Below are 19,918 nucleotides of genomic sequence, written 5' to 3'. Positions count from 1 at the left end.
AATGGAAGCTTGGGGATCTAGGGTCCTAATGTACCCCGAATGACATGCTTCCCAGACTGGAAGTTGAGATTGTAAGTGCTCCATAGTCAATGCCTTGTTAATGGACAAGAGACCTGCTTACATATCAGTTATGCATCACCTGAAAGCCATCAGTGTGCTCTCTGGGAGCTGTAGATACTAACACTGCCTCATACCACTGGATGAGCCTGCTTTTCTCCCTAGCCCAAGCAGATGCCCCACCCTGGGTGGAGCTCTCTCCTGTGGGTCTCCCCGAGTGGAGGGCTGAGGCTTCCGGAGGAAGAGTTCCCACACAGGTGCCTGGTATGCAATTAGTGTTTAACACCTCATTTTTATGTAATGGTGAAATATGAGTTCAAAACAATAGTTCGTGTATAGGAAATGTGGGCTGGGACTCATAATTTTTAATGTGGCCATCAACTTCTAAATATCAGACTAGAAAAAAAATTCAAGTTTGGATTTTAAATCAGAGTATCATGCTGTTCAACATGAAATTGAGCTTTCCTTATTCCCTTCTACATACGGGAAAATTTAAGGCCTTCATTCTATATGTAATACATCAAAGATAAATATACATACACACACAAATAAAAAAGAATAAATAAATAAAAGACAAAAGATAGAAAACAAAATATATAGAAAAAAATGGTTAGAAATAAAAATCAATGCTACAACAGCAACATCAAATGCCTGTCTTGCTCTTCTAGGACACAGAAGGGAGGCAGGTCTGGAAGGTCTAGAGGCTTCGTGCCACTCAAAGTGTTCTACACAAGAGGAGAAAACCCAGCCAGGTGCAGTGGCTCATGCCTATAATCCCAGCACTTTGGGAGACCTAGGCGGGTGGATCGTGAGGTCAAGAGTTCAAGACCAGCCTGGTCAACATGGTGAAACCCCGTCTCTACTAAAGATACAAAAAGTTAGCTGGGTGTGGTGGCATGCACCCATAATCCTGGCTACTCAGGAGGCTGGGCAGGAGAATCGCTTGAACCTGGGAGAGTTGGAGGTTGCAGTGAGCTGACATCACACCACTGCATTCCAGCCTGGGCAATAGGGTGAGACTCTGTCTCAAAAAAAAAAAAAAAAAAAAAAGGAGAAAACCCATAACACATTCACTGCATCATCAATATTTGCTATCAATATTATGTAGATGTTCCACATAAGCCAATGATGAGAAAAACTTGTAAAAATTGAGTTCATGGCTTTTATTCATGACCAGACTTGGACTGGATCTCTGAATTTATCAAGTTCAAGCTTTCATTTCAAGATGAGAAAACTGAGGGCCTGTGAAGATAAATCCTCCAATTCAGACTGATACTAGCAGACTAGAGAGCAGGCCCAGAAGAAAGGTTTGCTATCCAGGAAGCAGCAGGATCAGGCTGAGGAATTTCTCTGTATCTTATCGAGACATGGGAAGTGTTAGTGAGGAGAAGATATGTTTGGCAGGTAGAGTCAAAAGGATTTGGATATGGGGGATGAAATTTCTGTCTTTAACTTAACAAAAAAAATAGTCTGCCTCAGAACTTTTGGCTGCTACCCATTTTGAATGCTCATTAACTGAAAAACAGTATATATTTATTATAGAAAATTTGGAAATTAAATAAAAAGAATTAAATTACTCATAATTCTGCCACCTAGAAAAAACCTTTGCCAATATTTTGATTTTCACTTTTTTAAAAAGTGTAATTACATGGCATGTTCTATTTGGTAATCTAATGTTGATTGTTTTTGTCGTTGTTTGTTTGTTTGTTTTGAGACGAAGTCTCACTCTGTCACCCAGGCTAGAGTGCAATGGGGCTATCTCAGGTCACTGCAACCTCTGCCTTGCAGGTTCAAGCGATTCTCCTGCCTCAGCCTCCCGAGTAGCTGGGGATTACAGGCACCCGCCACCATGCGCAGCTAATTTTTTTTGTATTTTAGTAGAGACAGGGTTTCACTGTGTTGACCAGGCTGGTCTTGAACTCCTGACCTCAAGTGATCCACCTGCCTCAGCCTCCCAAAGTGCTGGAATTACAGGCGTGAACCACGGCGCCTGGCAGTTTGTATGTATTAATGAAACTCTTTTTCATAATGTTAAATACTCTTCCACTGTGAAATGTCCTTAGTGGCTGCCTAGTTATTTCACCCTATGACTAGAGTGATTCAATGTGTTTCTTACTATTGGACACTTCGGTAACTTCTCTTAATTCCCATCACAAATAATAATGAGATAAATGTCTTTGGGTCTCTGGTTATTCCTGAGTGAATTTTTAAAAATATAATTTCAACTTGTATTTTAGATTCAGGGGGTAAATGTGCAGGTTTGTTACCTGGATATACTGTGTGATGCTGAGGTTTGGAGTATGATTGATCCTTTTACCCAGGTACTGAGCATAGTGCTCAATAGTTTTTCAACCCTTGCCCCCCTGCCTCCCCCTCTAGTAGTCCCCAGTGTCTTTTGTTGCCATCTTTATGTCCATGAGTGTCCACTGTTTAGCTCCCACTTGTGGATGAAAGCATGTGGTGTTTGGTTTTCTGTTTCTGTGTTAATTCACTCAGGATAATGGCCTCCAGCTGCATCCATGTTGCTGCAAAGGACATTATTTCCTTCTTTTTTATGGCTGTCTATATTCCATGTCATATATGTACCACATTTTCTTTATCCAATCCCCCAGTGATGGGCACCTAGGTTGATTCTTTATCTCTGCTGTTGCGAATAGTACATGATGAACATACAGGATACAGGTACATGTGTCTTTTTGGTAGAACAATTTATTTTCTTTTGGATATATACCTAGTAATGGGACTGCTGAGTCAAATGGTAGTTCTAAGTTCTTTGAGAAGTCTCCAATCTGCTTTTCACATTGGCTGAACTATGTACATTTCCACTAACAGTATTTAAGCACTCTCTTTTCTCCACAGTCTTGAGAGCATCTGTTGTTTTTTGGCTTTTTAATAATAACCATTCTGACTGGTGTGAAATGGTACCTCATTGTGGTTTTGATTTGCATTTCTTTGATGATTAGTGATTTTAAGCATTTTTCATGTTTGTTGGTCATTTGTGTTGGTCTTTTGAGAAGTTATGGTTCATAGCATTTGTCTGTTTTTTTTATGAGATTGCTTTTTGCTTGTTGAATTGTTCAGGTTCCTTATAGATTCTAGATTTTAGACCTTTGTTGGATGCTTAGTTTGCAAATATTTTCTCCCATTCTGTAGGTTGTCTGTTTACTCTGTTGATAGTCTCTTTTGCTGTGCAGAAGCTCTTTAGTTTAATTAGGTCCCAGTTGTCTATTTTTGTTTTTGTTGAAATTGCTTTTGGATACTTAGTCATAAACTTTTTCCCAAAGGCAGTGTCCAGAATGGTGTTTCCTAGATTTTCTTCTAGGATTCCTATAGTTTGATGTCTTACATTTAAGTCCTTAATTCATCTTGAGTTAATTTTTGTTTATGGTGAAAGCTAGGGGTCCAGTGTCATTCTCCTGCATATGGCTAGCAAGCCATCACCATTCTATTTATTTGATAGGAAATCATTTCCCCATTGTTTGTTTCTGTCAACTTTGTTGAAGATCAGATGGCTGTATGTGTGGCTTTATTTCTGGGTTCTCTATGCTGTTCCATTGGTCTATGTGTCTATTTTTGTACCAGTACCGTGTTGTTTTGGTTACTCTAGCCTTGTAGTATAGTTTGTTCTTCTTCTTTTTTTTCTTAATGATCCAAATATTTCACCTGAATAGTATAGTTTGAAGTTGGGTAATGTGATTCCTCTGGCTTTGTTCTTTTTGCTTAGGATTGTTTTGGCTATCCAGGCTCTTTTTTGGTTCCATAAGAGTTTTAGAATAGTTTTTGCTAGTTCTGTGAGAAATGACATTAGTAACTGAATAGGAATATCATTGAATTTGTAGATTGTTTTGGACAGTGTGGCCATTTTGACAATATTTATTCTTTCAATCTATGGACATGGACTGTTTTTCCATTTGTTTGTGTCATCTAGGATTTCTTCCAGCAGTATTTTATAGTTCTCCTTGTAGAGATTTTTGTTTTGTTTTGTTTTGAGATGGAATCTTGCTCTTTCACCCAGGCTGGAATGCAGTGGTGCAATCTTGGCTCACTGCAAGCTCTGCCTCTCGGGTTCCAGCAATTCTCCTGCCTCAGCCTCATGAGTAGCTGGGACTACAGGTGCGTGCCACCATGCCTGGCTAATTTTTGTATTTTTAGTAGAGACGGTGTTTCACTGTTTTAGCCAGGATGATCTCGATCTCCTGACCTCATGATCCACCTGCCTTCACCTCCCAAAGTGCTGGGATTACAGGCATGAGCCACCATGCCCACAAGATTCTTAACATAGAATTGATGGAACTAAGTGAATGACACTTTTAAAATTTGACAAATGTATATCCAAGTCATGCATGGAGAACATAGATCTGTTTACACTCCCAGCAATAGTGTAGTCTATGAATGTTTGCTTCATTATCGCCTTCTGCTACAACTGTCTGAAGTTCTGAGGAACTCTTCGAAATTATTATAATTATTGATGTGCAAGCATTTATTATTTCTACTTGGTTTCAATAAAAATGATAAAACTAAGTGATACTACAAAATAAATAACTTATAAGTAAATTCTATTTTACATTGCTTGAATTTTTATATTTCTTAATAAACATAAGTTTTCATAGAATTATAAGTAGGTATATATAGAACACAGCATTATTTTATATGAACATTTCTATAAAATGACATAATGTGCACACTTGACATTTTAAAACTAAAAAAATCTTTAAATCGATATAGTGATCCAGGATGTAGATATCTTGAGTTTGGTGAGCCAGGTCTCCATATATGAGTTGTTTTCCACGTGACTGGAATTAACAGGTTAGACAGTATGAACTCTTTCGGAGTTCCTACTACACGCTACTCTCTCACGTTTAGTGGTGCTTTGTATGTCATTGGGAGCAAAAACAACCTCCATTATTGCTTTTGATGACAATTTTTACAAACACTTTAATTTTTACAGGAATTAACATCTCATTTTTTCTCAAACTCCCAAATCCCTATTTTTGTAACTTACTGTGAAAGTCCAAAAGGAAATGAAAAGCTAAAGGATGTATTAAAAAATACAGTTGATTTTTGAACAACACAGGTTTGAACTGTATGGGTCCACTTATATGCAGATTTTTTTTTCAATAAAAGTTACACCCAGAATGCCTGCCTCTCCTGCCTCTCCCTCTACTTCTTCCACCTCTGCCACTACTGAGACAACAAGACCAATCCCTCCTCTTTTTCCTCCTTCCCAGCCTACTCACGTGAAGATAATGAGGATGAAGACCTTTACGGTGATCCACTTCCACTTAATAAATAGTAAACATGTTTTCTTTTTCTTATGATTTCCTTACTAACATTTTCTTGTATCTAGCTTACTTTATTGTAAGAATATAGTATATAATACATATAACCTACAAAATGTATGTTAATTGACTGTTTATGTCATCAGTAAGGCTTTCTGTCAACAGTAGGCTCCTGGTAGTTAAATTTTATGGGAGTCAAAAGTTACACATGGAATTTTGACTGCAGGGCATCAGCACCTCTAACCCCGACATTGTTCAAGGATCAATTGTTTAGTTGTATATTTATATGTACATTTTAAACTTTGATTATACAACTAACATATGTTGGATGTAAAAAATTACAGATTCGAAATTAAAAAGAAGAAAGTTTAAACAACTCCCTATTATATCATGCAGAGATAATGCTCTTTATTGAATAGTTTCCAGTCTTTTCTTTATGGAAATGTATACACACTGCCCATACTGCTTTTATAACTCACCATGATACATTGTGAACATAGTATCATGCCAATATGCTAACAAGTACATAATTTTAAATAGCTTTCTAGTATGTGCCAGGCACAGTAATATGCAATTATGAGGAAGATATGGCCTGGTCCTCAGGGATCAATTGAGGAGAGCAGGAAAGAACAGACGCTTTCTAAGCTCTGGTGTGGTGCTCTTTCTCCTGGTTTATTTTTATTACTAGGTAAAGCTTGACTCCTTAGCATTTTTGTTTTTACTGTCCCAGGACATTTAAATCTCAGTTTTCTTATACTTGCCTTTAGGTTACAGTGTCCTATTCATTTACTTTTGATCCATGGACAATTGAGAGTTTTTAGTACTCAGTGAGTCCCTGTATGGCATGGTAAAGCACAGTTCTCAGAAGTTGTGGAAGACAATCTTTCCAACAGCAGGTGCTCCAGTGGTACTACAGGTAGAAATGGATCCTGGCTTTTGGGGACAATGGTCTCCCTTGTGCTTCAGTGTCCCTGTAGTAATAAGGGAACTCTCTCATTTCCCAGAGAGCTTTCTGCTCCTTAACACCTGCTGTGATCTGTGCAGACATCTGTGAGGCAATTTGGGTTCTATAGAGTAGTAAGGTTAGACTTAGGGAAACAAAGTATGTGACCGAAGCCCTGCCTAGAAGAAGCACAGCAGAGCCAGGATAAAGCCCAGGCTTTGTGATGCCAGTACAGCTCTCTTTCTGTTCTTCCCCAGCTCCACTGAAGGCATGGCTGACGTGGCTGCAGAAGGTGAATGCGTCAAAGACATCAGTGCTCTCTGCTCTTCACATGCACACACACACATACACACACACACACAAGAAACACATGTGTGAGTACCCTCACATGTAAACAGGCAATCTAACCAAAATGCTCCTAGGCATTCTGTAAGTACTCCCCACCTGGAAGGATCTGTCTTGTCTTGCAGTTCTTGCACCACTGTTTGGTGTCTTGACCACCCAAAGCAAGAGGCCACCTCCAGACAAACCAGGATTCCTTTCCCTGGGATTTTCCAACCCTGCATCACATATGCCCCTGGGGCATGCTTTCCCCAAGCAGGCAGGGTCAAGAGACTCAGTGTGATGGATCTCAGATAACAAATGTACAGTGAGCACCTCTAATAAGCAAGATGCTGAGTTAGGCTGTGAAGAGAACTCTGCCATGATATAATATCTACCTGCCAGAAAGCACTCCGTAACAACTAGAATAATATTATGACACTAGATGTGTCTTGTACTTTATGATTCATAGGCATTGTCTCACCTGACCCTGACAACAGCCCTGTATGAGAGACATAGTCTTAATCACATTTAACAGATGAAGATGCAGAGGTTCAGAGAGGCTCACTGACTGGGCCTACATTAGATAGTGAATATTATACCTTGAACCTAAACTCCAGGTCTTCTGACTCCAAAACCAATGTCCTCACCCTCTCAGACATCGACCTCAATATGTTATGTGATTCTTGGTTCTCAATGTGAACCATGAGGAGAGTTTGGTGAATGTCACTTAACAGATGAGAAAACTGATCCAAGAGGTAAAGAGAGTTAACCATGATCACCAGGGGCCTCTGGTTCCAAAACCTAGTCGTCCTTTCTCATCACTCGGTCCCTGCTGTGGAATAGCGCCCCGGAGAGCAGGGGAGTGTGAACAAAGAAAGACTAACGAAGATTCAAAGCAGACTGTGTGTCCCTAAGGGGGCTGCAGACAAACTCTTTGGGTACCTCTGTTAGAAACATCCTGGGGAGCCCCAGCTCTTGCCCAGCATGTAAGTGTAATGTGTGTTTTGAGGCCATGTCAACTTCCTGTGTGGTGTTGCTGTCTATGATCTTCCTTCTTGTCTAGGCCAGGATGCCATTTTTTTGTGACCAAGCATAGAGCCTGGCTTTAGAATGCCCAACTGTTGTTCAACAGTGTGGTTTCTTTAAAGGAAATGTGATGAGAATAAGGTGGGGAGGAAGTTGGTAAGAGGACAGAAACAAGCATACATACGGCCATTGTCTGTTGCTTGATCTTGAAAAAAATTATATGGATCCCAGCCTTGCTCCTTCCACTATGTACACAGCAGAGTCTCACCTTATACTCCTCATTTTAGAGACTGGTGGGAAATGAAAGACAGGCAGACCAGTTAGGCGACTATATTGCAGAAACTCAAATGAGATCCAATGGGGACTTGAAAGTGACATTAGGGTCAGGATATAGACATGTACTGAAGAACCACCCCAGAGGAAGACTCAACCAGTTGTACAGAATGGATGGTGGAGAGAAAGAAAGTGGAGGAGAGAAGCTTAGCATGGCCTCTGGGTTGCTCACTGAGACATCTAGGCAGGTGAGCGTGTTATGGACAGAGCTAAAGACTACGGGCAAAGAGAAAGTTTGGGGAGAACACAATGAGCTTAATTTTTAATATATTGAGAGAGCACATCTGGACGACATTCTTATGAAGGTGACTACAGGGAAAAGTGCTCAGAAGTGAGGTCCTCCAACTCTACCCTAAAAATTCACAGACCATGGCTACGTCAACCATTAGTCACTGCAGGCCTAATCAGGAGAGATTTGGGAATGGGGAGTGGGAAAGAGTGGGCTGTGCTTATGGAACTCATAGGGAATAAAAGAAGGTTTTGAGAAAGAACAAATAGGCTTCCCTGCTTTTCTTATAGCCCATTATTTTCATGGATTGTTTGTTAGGCAGCCCCAGTGTCACATTGGAAGTGTCATACTGGAATGACTTGGAGATCTTGAGTTAAAAGACCTAAATTTGGTGCAGTAAATTATTAGTTGTATGATGTGGGGAAAAACACTTAACTCCCCTGATCTTCCTTCCTTATCTATAAAATGATTGTCTTGGGAAAATGCTGTGTAAATTATAGCAGGCTATTTATGGGTAAATTGTTAGTTTAATATGTCATACCAATAAGCAACTAATTTTGCAACTAAATTAAATGCGTACCAATTTGAGAAGCTAAAGCTTTAAGAAGGAAGTATTAACAGACTGGAAAAACCCAGTGAACTTTTCAGACCAAATTATAGGAGACCCCTGGAGCTCCAGCATCCTGTAGAGATATCTTTAGGGAAAGGAAGAAGCAAGAATGGAATCAGGGGATATCCCACCAGCCTCTTCACCCCACCTCCAGTCACAAGCAGTGGTGATGTTTGTCTGTAACATGAATCGCTACACTCTTGTGGGTGTTATTTTTGCTGCTCTGGCACAGATATATGCCATATATTCTTGGGTCTTATATAGCGTTTAGTTTGTTACCTTCTTGGGCACCAGCTGCTTAGCATTCCTCAACATATAATCACTTCACCATCAACTCTTGATGTTACAAGAAAACACAGGTTACAGACTTCAGTTGAACCCAAATGACTGTTGATTGAGTTCTTTAGACTTTCCAGGCATTAGACTAAACAATGGGGATACAATGCTGAAACAAATAGGCAAGGTCTCTGTCCGCATAGAGCTTTTATGCTACCAAAATTCAGAAGTGGAAGAGATCTGGAAGAGATTTTCTAGCTCTCAGAATTTTTTGGAATGACATTTGACTTTGTCACTTGGAGCCTACACAATCTTGTTTTTTGTTTGTTTGTTGTTTTGTTTTTGAGATGGAGTCTTGCTCTGTCGCCCAGGTTGGACTGCAGTGGCATGATCTCTGCTCACTGTAACCTCCGCCTCCTGGGTTCAAACAATTCTCCTGCCTCAGCCTCCCGAGTAGCTGGGATTAAAGGTGCCCACCACCACACTCGTCTAATTTTTGTATTTTAGTAAAGATGGGGTTTCATCATGTTGCCCAAGCTGGTCTCAAACTCCTGTCCTCAGGAGGTCCACCCACCTCGGCCTCCGAAGTGCTGAGACTACCGGCATGAGCCCCATACCCAGCCTAGAACCTACACAACCTTGAACAAGTTTATGTCACTGTAAAATGAGAATGATAATAAAAAGAAATAGCCACCCTCCTCATGCATACTGTGAAGAAACAAATGAGGATGTGCATTATGATTGACAAAGCACTAGACAAATCCAAGTTATTAACAGTGAAATATACTTAAAAAAAGAAAAGAAAAGGAAATAAGGAAAAGTTATATTCAGTGCTTATGCACATATCTGGAAAAAATACTAACTGGTTATCAAAATATCTCATGATGTTTCTACCCAGTTTTGTCTCTGTTCACACCGCTATTCAATTACTAGACAACTAGACAATAAATCAGTTGAGATGATAATATTAAATTGTGCAACATAGGCCAATATTACTTTAAATAAAGGTGGAATATGCTTTCTGTTGGTGTGCACATTACAAAAAACCCACACAAAATACAAACACATATGCATTGGAGGTCATTGCTCTCATTTTTACTTTTATGAGCAAAGTACCCTAATGGGTACTAGTGGGTTTCCTATTATGTATATGTTTCCTAAAGCTTCTGCAATATAGTCTCGAGTTCAGTGGAGAATTCTAATGTGAAAAGCCTGGGATCAAAGACTGAAAGGTGTGTGGAGATAAGGAGAGGCTACAAAACAAACAATAACATTTGTATTCGATGACAATCTGAAGTCAGAGGGTAGTAACTACTCTTCCTTTCATGGACAAGGAAGAGTAGTTGTTTCACGCAAAGAAAAAAAAAATGCACATGCGTAAATATATTTACAATAATTTTATTTCAAGTATCTGAAAAATAAAATGCATGCCTTTCCAACAAATAAAAATGCCTTATTGAGAATATTATAAATAAGGACATGGATTTCAATAATTTTGCAGTCATATTACTAACATGTATTTTTCCATTTTATGCTGACATTTCTGGTCTTGGAGATGAGAAATAAAATCTATAGGTATGTTGTTAAAAGCAAAGGGCAGGAGGCATTTGCCAAGTATGTTCTAGTGCCAGGCATGATGTGATACATATCTCATTATCTCATTAGTCTTCACCACCATACTCTTTCTCGTCTAGATCTTCAGGCATGCAAATCCCTATGCCCAGCACATTTCCGTGGACCCCTTCTGCTCCCTTGACAATACTTGCTCCTTCCTACCCCACTCTTCACCTGGATGGCCCTTCCCTTCAGGATTCAGCTTGGGCCCAACTTCTCCTGGATTATCCTGCTCCTGTTTCCCCAGGAGCCAGCCGGTACTTTTCTGTGATGTGTTATTACAGAATAGAACAATAGACTGTGGTTTGTTTCTCATATCGAAAGGCAGGAGAAAGGGACTATGTTGCTTTTTCACTGTTACGAGCCCAGTATGCAGAGCAGTTCCCACAATATTGATTGAACGAACAAATGAATGAGTTGTTGAGTAAGCTAAGTATTATTAGCCCCAATTTTCTGATAAGAATACGAGACTCAGAGTAGGTTAGTATGGTATCAAACTGCTGGTATATGATAGATCTAGTAAGTCTGGGAGTTGAAACAATGATCTGACTTGCTGTCTCAATTACTATCAACAAGAGTGGGTGAACCCTGGAGTTCTAATGCCGGTCCTGTCTATCTCCACTTTGTCAGTCTGTAGTAAAACAAACAAAAAAGGACTACCAGAAAAATAAAGGCCTTAAAGCAACCTATGGTGCAGGAACCAGAAAGTAACCTTGAGCCCAGGAGCGCCCAGAACCTCTACTAAGAGCAAATCATTGAGTTCGATGAAATTCAACTTGGGCTTTCTGAACATCTTCTGTGTGTTTCACCCACGCTGCCAGTTTGTAGATGGGCAGACACATCCTGGCCCTCCGGCTGCTTGCAGACTCTTCTAGGGTGTTGAGGTGATGCACCAACTGGTGAAATCGTCCTCCAAATCAGGGGAGACTAAAAGTGGCATAGAGAGGCCCTGGCCTGGGAATCAGAAGGGCTGCCTCTGCTTTTCTCTGCCCACTACCTTTGGAGAGCCACTTGCTTCTCTGTGAGAGTTTTAGTTTCCATACCTATAAAATTTGCAAGTAGACTACATCACAGCAGTCAGCAGGTCAGATCTGACCCTCAGATTTCTTTTCAACCTGCCGTATGTTATGGATTGAATTGTTTCCCTGAAAAATTCATATGTGGAAGCCCAAACCTCTTGTACCTCAGAATATGACCTTATTTGGAGATGGGGAATATACACAGCTGATCGAGTTAAAATGAGGTCATTCGGGTGGGTCCTAATCTAATATGACTGACGTCTTTATAAAAAGGGGAAATTGGAACATGGAAATGGGCAGGCTCACAGGGGGGAACACCGTGTGAACATGAACACCGTCTACAAGCCAAGGAAAGAGATGTAGAGCAGCTTCGCTCTTCCCAGCCCTCAGAAGGATTCCTGCCAACACCTTGATCTTGGGCTTCTAGTGTCCAGAACTGTAAGACACTAAATTAAGCCATCCAGTCTGTGATACTTTGTTACGGTGGCCCCAGCAAATTAATACACAGTCGTGCTTCACCACATTCCTTGCCATTTTCTATTTTGTTCCACCCAGCTGCCTGGCCCATAGACCTTATCAGTGAGATTTTTAGACATTATCGTCTGTCATTTATGGATGAGACCATTCCAAAGGCCTCCTTGAGTGATGCATCATGACTGGTCCTGAATGTCTTTAATTAAATTAATTAATTAGTTAATTAATTAATTAGTTAATTAATTAATTAATTAATTAAAGACAGTCTTGCTCAGTTGCCCAGGCTAGAGTGCAGTGGCGCAGTCTTAGCTCACTGCAACCTCCACCTCCTGGGTTCAAGTGATTCTCGTACCTCAGCCACCCAGATAGCTGGGACTACAGATGTACATCACCATGCCCAGGTAATTTTTGTTTTTTTAATTGAGATGGGGTTTCACCATGTTGGCCAGGCTGATCTTGAACTCCTGGCCTTAAATGATCTGCCCACCTCGGCCTCCCAAAATGCTGGGATTGCAAGTGCAAGCTGCCGCACCTGGACCCTGAATATCTCAAATTCCACAAGAAGGTCTATTTCAGGACTTGGTAGACAGGACTGCATACCCTCAAGCCAGTGGTGTGCTGGAAAATGTTTCATTACCAGCTCTTGAGAGGATGGAGATCTCTCCTCTTGTGGTATTTGCTAATTTCCCACCACAGCCAATGTCAAGCTGCCGACATGACCTCACTGAAAGTAGATGAGAGGAGGGGAATGCCATTGGCTGTGGTAAGCTGGGAAGAGCAATTCTGGTACCACGGCCACCAGCAGTCCCAGTGCTCTATGGCCAAGCCCTGAGATCTTTGCACCTGATGGTCTTACGCCTGAGCACTTTACTTACTTATTTTATTTTGTTTTGTCTTTTGTCAGACCTGGTTAACAGGAAGTAATTGCCTGAGCTCTTTTAACCAACTGAGCTGAATATCAGGAAACTCGGAGTCCTAATCCAGTCCCTTTTATGACTGACTGAGTGAGCTGGGATAAAACTTTCTACCTCAAGGATCATCATGTGCCAAACAAAAAGGTTTAAAAAAATTAGGAGCTTATGGGGTTGGTATCTTGGACTCCAAATCTCTGAGGGTGGTTGGAGGACAATTAAAGTAGGACTCCTGACCCATCTTCAACCAAAGGTGCTTTGCCTGTGTATACTTTATATGCTGGGACTCCAGATCAGGTTCACTTGGGAGGTGAAAGAAAGAGGTTCCACTGATTATTAAACAAAAGAGTGAGCGCTGAGGCCCCTTCAGCTGAAATATTTTCTATTCCTCCATGATTCCAGAATAAAACTCTCAGCCCTACCCATACACTTTAAGAAGGAAGCACAGAAGGGGTGGTTGTGGGAAGGAGAGCTGGCAAGGTGACCAACCCCGAAGAACAAGGCAAGGGAGTCGGACAGGCCAAGAGCGCTGGAAGGGCCCCTGGGATGCTGCACATTTCCTAGCATGCTTCTTCTAGAAGACTCCTCCAGCAATCTCTGTGAAAAGAGAAATATTTTTACCTGCCCTTGGATGGCATTTAGGTCTGGGGTAGAAGGTGGCAGCTATTTAACAGCCCATGGTAACACTGCACAGCAATTAGGGCAGGAAGTGAAGAAGACTGTATCACACAGAAACTGCCAAGGTGGAATTGAGGTCAAGAGATTGCAGCTCCTCCAAATTGAATTCACCCTTCTTCCCACCTGGATGGCCTCTACCAGTAACTGGGGGATCCAGGGGAGCAAAAGGTGGTTTTCTAGAGAAGAGGGTCCTTCATAAAGCTGTGATCCAGCATGAGTACTGGTGGGCCAGGGCAGGACTTTTGAGAATGCCAGCACAGAGACCACTCCACTGCTCTTGGGAATCATGTGTCTAATGGCAATGTGGAGGGGAGGTTGAAGGGGAATCCCTGGGCTTGGGAGACCAAGTGGCAGATAAGAGGTGTTGCCTAAGTGACAGATCATACACCTGTCAATCAAGAACAGTGACAGGATGGACTTTGTTCTCGGGGGCCAGGTGTTTCATTAGGGAGTGCAATTTCACGCTTATACTTCTCTTTTTTGACATTTCTGGCCTCTTCATAGTCACTGGGGGTTGGATCTGTGCTTGGCAGTTCCTCTGATTGAGGGAAAGATAACCTTTTCTTGCATGCTGTATTTATACTCAGGCATGAGATAAGACTGAGCAAACGTCATCCCAGAAACCTCAGGCCACTTGAGAGAATTTCGATCTGTAAGTGTAAAAGTAGCACAATGTCTGTCTCTCTCTTCACACTTGGGCAGAGGGGTTTGAGGAGACGATGATGATATTGTAGTGCAGTCAAAGAATTTTAGGGCTAGAAAGGGCCTTGGAGATGGATTTTAGGTCAAAAAACTTAAAAGACTTATGTTGGCTCTACTTTTTTTTTTTTTTTTTTCTTGAGACAGAGTCTTGCTCTTGTTGCCCAGGTTGGAGTACAGTGGCACAATCTTGACTCACTGAAACCTCCACCTCCTGGGTTAAAGCAATTCTCATGACAGCCTCCCAAGTAGCTGGGATTACAGGTGCCCACCACCACTCCCAGCTAATTTTTTATATTTAGTAGAGATGGGGTTTCACCACTTTGGCCAGGTTGGTCTTGAACTCCTGACCTCAGGTGATCCACTCACCTCAGCTTCCCAAAGTGCTGAGATTACAGATGTGAGCCATCATGGCCAGCCAGCTCTACTTTTAAAGTATCCAGAATCTAATCGTTTTTCCCCACCTGCAGCTATCCTTCTGATCCAAACTTCCAGCATTTCTTCCTGGAATATTGTGATCCCTTACTACCTTCTTCAACCTTTGCTTCACTCTGGTTCAGTCCTGTGGCCCTTAGTATATTCTCAGCACAGGAGTAAAAATAATCCTCTTAAGATACGCATTGGATTATGTCACACCTCCACTCAAATTCTTGCCTTGGTATCCCATTACTCTTGGGAAAAAAACTCAAGTCCTCAAAAGAGCCTACCAGGCCCTGCAAGACTCACCCTGTATTGCCTCTTTGAGCTTATCTCCCATTGCTCTCCCAGGTACCCCAGTAGCTGACCACACTGCTCCAGCCACATTGGCCTCCTTGTTCCTAGGATGTGCTCCTATTTTAGTCCTTTGCCCTCCCCTGGTACACTCTTCCTACAAACATATGCTCGGTTCACAGCCTCCTCTTCTTCAAGCCTGCTCAAATCTCACCTTCTCCCTCAGGCCCAACCTTGACCACACTATTTACATATCAACCTGCAAGTCAGTACCTGCTCCCCACTCCAAATCTGGGACTTCTGCACCCCACTCTTCCATGCTGCTCTGTGTTTTTTCCTCATAGGACTTAGCACCTCCGAACACAGCAGATAATTTGCATATTTATTGTATTGATTAATAGTTGCCCTCGCCTCCTAGGATGTGAACTCAATAACTCAATAAGAGATTGTCCTCTTGTTGACTGAGGTATGGCTGCTGCCTAGTGAACCTGGTTGCTGGAAGAGAAGGTAACTAAAGAGAATGTTAACTTTAAACAAAATTATTTTGAAGTAGTTTTAAACTTATAGAACAGTTGCAAAAACGGTACAGAGTTCAAATGTACCCCTCATGGAGATATGTTAACATTTTATCATCACATTTCCTTTTGGAATGAATGTTTAATGGTATTAGTATTCACGTGAATCATGATAATAGTAATGACACGTTTGGAATTCTCTAGGTTTGCAGAAGGCTTTGTTTTTTCCCTTCTAGCGCTAGCCCACAGATCACTCTTTACATCTCCAAGATAGTAAGGGCAAAGATTACTGTACCCGTGAACAGATGAGAAGAGTGAGGCTTATTCAGGTCAGGTGACATCTTACCCAAGGTCACACAGTTGTAAAGGGCAAGAGCAAAGCTGCGAGTGGAGTCGAGGTTTCCTCGCTCACAGCCGGGTACTGCTTCTTCTGCACCGTTTGTCCATTTTACAACCAAACTGTCTCCTCTGCTCTTGATGTCAGTGACTGCCTGAGTCAAGAGCGACTCTGACAGCAAAGATGGCAACTGCCTCACGTAGGCTGGGATGCTCCCCTGGACAGCTGTAAGTCACACTACAAAGGGCATGAGTCACCTGCATTCTTGCCCCTCTGCTGCACGTGCTTCCTTCACTCAGCCCCTCTGAACCCTGGTGCCCACAGTGCCAGTTGGGAGGTGGTGCTGCCAGCTGGGGCTGACCGCAGGGTCCTCAGGCACCCTCCAGCCTGGTGACTGAGATGCCATCTGGCACCCCCGACAGCTGCAGGGCCTCCAGCCTGACCCAGGAAGCAGGAGAACGGGAGCATGATGTTAACAGGTGGGGAAAGATTTCCCTCCTCTGGTCCAAGCACCATCACTTCCTAGATATAAAAGGTTCCTCATCCTGTCCAGGCCTCCATTTCATCAGCTTCAGAATGGAGAGAATAAACAGTTCTGAGTGATCATGATTCCTCTATCCTGAGTTTTCTTAGAATCCTGTGATTCTTATATATTCCAAGAAGAGGTCTGAAACCCTGATCCCCAAACAGGAAAACTGCCAGCCATGGGGAGCCATCAGTAGAGATGAAGAAGGGGCAAGAAAAGTCAAAGGGAAAGCAATCCGATGTAGCAGCCTACTAGGAGAATGACATGAGTTAAGACAGGTCAAGCATGTGGTCAGTGGTTAAAATTATTTACAATAACAGTGGTGAGGAGAGCATCTGTCCTCGAGTCTCGCTCTATTTCTGCCAGCCTGCCCTAAGTCAGGCCTTTGTTTTATCACTCCCGAAATCCTGCAGTCACCTCCAGTGTGGTCTCCTCATCACCAATGTCTTCCCACTCCAACCTAATCTGCCTACTGCTGTTAGAGGAATTTTCCTAAAACACAGCTGTGTCACATGTACTTTTCCTGTTCAAAATCCTTCAGTGGCTTCCCACAACCTCCTGAGTTAGGTACAAATCACTCACCCTGGCAGTCAAGCCTCTCCATAAATTAAGTCCCAACCTATCTTTCTCACTGTATTCCAACTACCCCCTGACACTCGTCAAGTGCTTCAGGAAACCTGCTCTTCACTGCCCTCTAAATAGGTGCTGGCTGTCTGTCCCTTGCTGAGAGCAATAAGATAATACAGTAGTAAGAGATGGTATGGTAGTCATAGATTATATAGTAGGAGTTAAGAGATCAGGTTCTGGGGCCAGAAAGCCTGAGTTTGAGTAGCTGTGTGGCTTTGGACAAGTTGCATGACTTCTCTGAGCTTCAGTTCCCTCATCTGTAAACACGAATTTAATAATGGCACCTCCTATAGGGATGGTTGTGAAGATAAAAGATGTAAAGCAATTGGTGAACAGTGAATACTCAATAAATATTTCTTATCATTTCATTGGTAATGTCTTACACTGACGATGTCCTCTTCATCTGATGCCCATGCCTCTCTCTGTTAACAGCTCCCTGCCAGCCTAATGAGCCCTTCCCCATTCCTCATCCTTCACACAACTTTTGAGACACTCCCTTCTTTCCCCTTTACAGTGGGGTAACTTGATGAGGCTTATTTTCCTACCCAACTGCAAAGTTCTTGAAGGAAGGGAGGAGCCTGTCTCTCACAGGTCTCTCTATCTTTCTCAGGATCTAGGACAGCACCCAGCACCTAGAAGGTCTCGGTGAGGATGTGTTCGGTGAAAGAATAAAGGAAAGAAATCACAGAAGGCTCAATAAGGAATGAAGGCATGGATAAGCCAAGTTTTTGAGGGGGCATCCTGAAAACCTGGGGGAAAGGTGCCACTTCCCAAAATGGGGGACACGGGTGGGCTGAGCAAGCGCTCTGCTTTAGGAGTGCCTCTTTCTTCATGGGACAAAGCCCAGCTTGGAGCCATTTTCTCTCTCCAGGGCCCTGCTGTGCTGGAGCAGGTGTGATCGAAAAGCCCTGGATAAAGTGGGGGTGGGACAGAAAATAGAGGGAGGGGCTGTCAGACAGTGGACTCTATTCCAGTTTGCCTCTAAGTTGCTGAGGCACCTTGGAAGAATCAGCTGTCCTGGCATCTAAAAGGGAAGCTGGGCTAGAGCAGCGGTTCTTAATGTTGGCCCCCAGAAAGCAACATTGTAATCCCATGACAGCCTATTCAAAATATAGAATGTCAGGCTGGGTGTGGTAGCTCATGCTTGTAATCCCAGGACTTTAGGAGGCTGAGGTGGACTTGAGTTTAGTAGTTAGAGACATAGGCAACATAGCAAGACTCTGTCTCTAGAAAAGAGAGAAAAATTAGCCAGGTGTGGTGGCACATACCTGTAGTCCCAGCCTCTTGGGAGGCTCAGGTGGGAGGATTGCTTGAGCCCAGCAGGTCAACGCTGCAGTGAGCAGTGATCGGGTTACTATACTCCAGCCTGGGAGTGAGGCCCTATCTCAAAAAAAACAAAAACAGAAAAATGAAATATCAGCAATAATGAATTAGCAAGTCTGGGGAGAGGCCCAGCCATCTGTGTTTTATCTAGCCCTCCAGAAGATTCTGAGGCACACTCAAGTTTGAGAACCACTGGGCTAGACCCATTGGGGCTTTCCAGGTTGGTTCCGTTTTTGTTTGTAACTGCAGTGGGCTCTGATTTTTTCCAGTGAAATCTTAGGCAGGTGCCCAATATGTAAGGTACATTAAAGCAGAGTCCCTCTGGTTGAGGGAGGGGCAAGGCCCCACCCACCCTGACTCTTCCTAGCCTTGCACACTCTGCTCAGTAAGAATTCCTGGTTGCAAAGTTCTCAAGGTGGCCAAAGGGTGTAGATTTGTGTGGCTTGTCAAACCTGGCACTGCTGGTGGGATGAGCCTCCAAGAAAGCACCCCTGCATTGGCATCCTGTTCAGTGCCCCCAGCAGACTCTGCTGTGTATCCAGGGGGCCAGGCACTGAGGCCCCGGATAGCCCTCTGTGAGGAGGGTGGCTGGGGCTCCCCGGTGCCCACCATGTAGACTTCCTGAGGCAGGGCAAGGCAGCCTGCTGAACCACATTTGTGGATGTGGGGCAGGAGCTGCCCTGCGTTTTGGGGAGGCGGCAGTCACACTTCATTTTCACTCTGGCTGCTTTTGGAGACAATATGGCACCACTCAGATTTTTATATCCTCTTTTTCATGAAGCGCAGCAGATCGTGTGAAGCAGTCAAGAGGCCTGCGGAAATATTCATCTGGACCCACAAATTCACTCTCTCCGCCTCTCCCAGTCCTGCCTATGTGGACCGATGAGTCACTTGAATTTCTTTTTCATTTCTCTTCCTGAAGTGAAGACGATGGGGAGGAGAAGCCTGAGGGCTGGGAGATGGGATGCTAGGCAAACCCGTGGGTTCATAGAAGAGGCCACACTGTTGGAGAAGCAGAGGGAGACTAATTTGAGGTCTGTTGTATACAATACATGATGGCTATGAGATTCTTTTTTATTGTTATTACACTTTAAGTTCTGGGATACATGTGCAGAATGTGCAGGTTTGTTATGTAGGTATACATGTGCCATGGTGGTTTGCTGCACCCATCAAACTTTCATCTACATTAGGTATTTCTCCTAATGCTCTCCCTCCCCACCACTCCCCACCCCCTGACAGGCCCCAGTCTGTGATGTTACCCTCCTGGTGTCCATGTGTTCTCATTCTCCTATGTCCATGTGTCTCTATCTCCTTCAGTTCTGCTCTGATCTTAGTTATTTCTTGTCTTCTGTTAGCTTTTGAATTTGTTTGCTCTTGCTTCTCTAGTTCTTTTAATTGTGATGTTAA

Source organism: Mandrillus leucophaeus, unplaced genomic scaffold (assembly GCF_000951045.1).
Source record: "Mandrillus leucophaeus isolate KB7577 unplaced genomic scaffold, Mleu.le_1.0 Scaffold607, whole genome shotgun sequence".
Lineage (NCBI taxonomy): Eukaryota > Metazoa > Chordata > Mammalia > Primates > Cercopithecidae > Mandrillus > Mandrillus leucophaeus.
The sequence above is the reverse complement of the archived record's forward strand: the minus strand, read 5'-3'. Positions refer to the sequence as shown.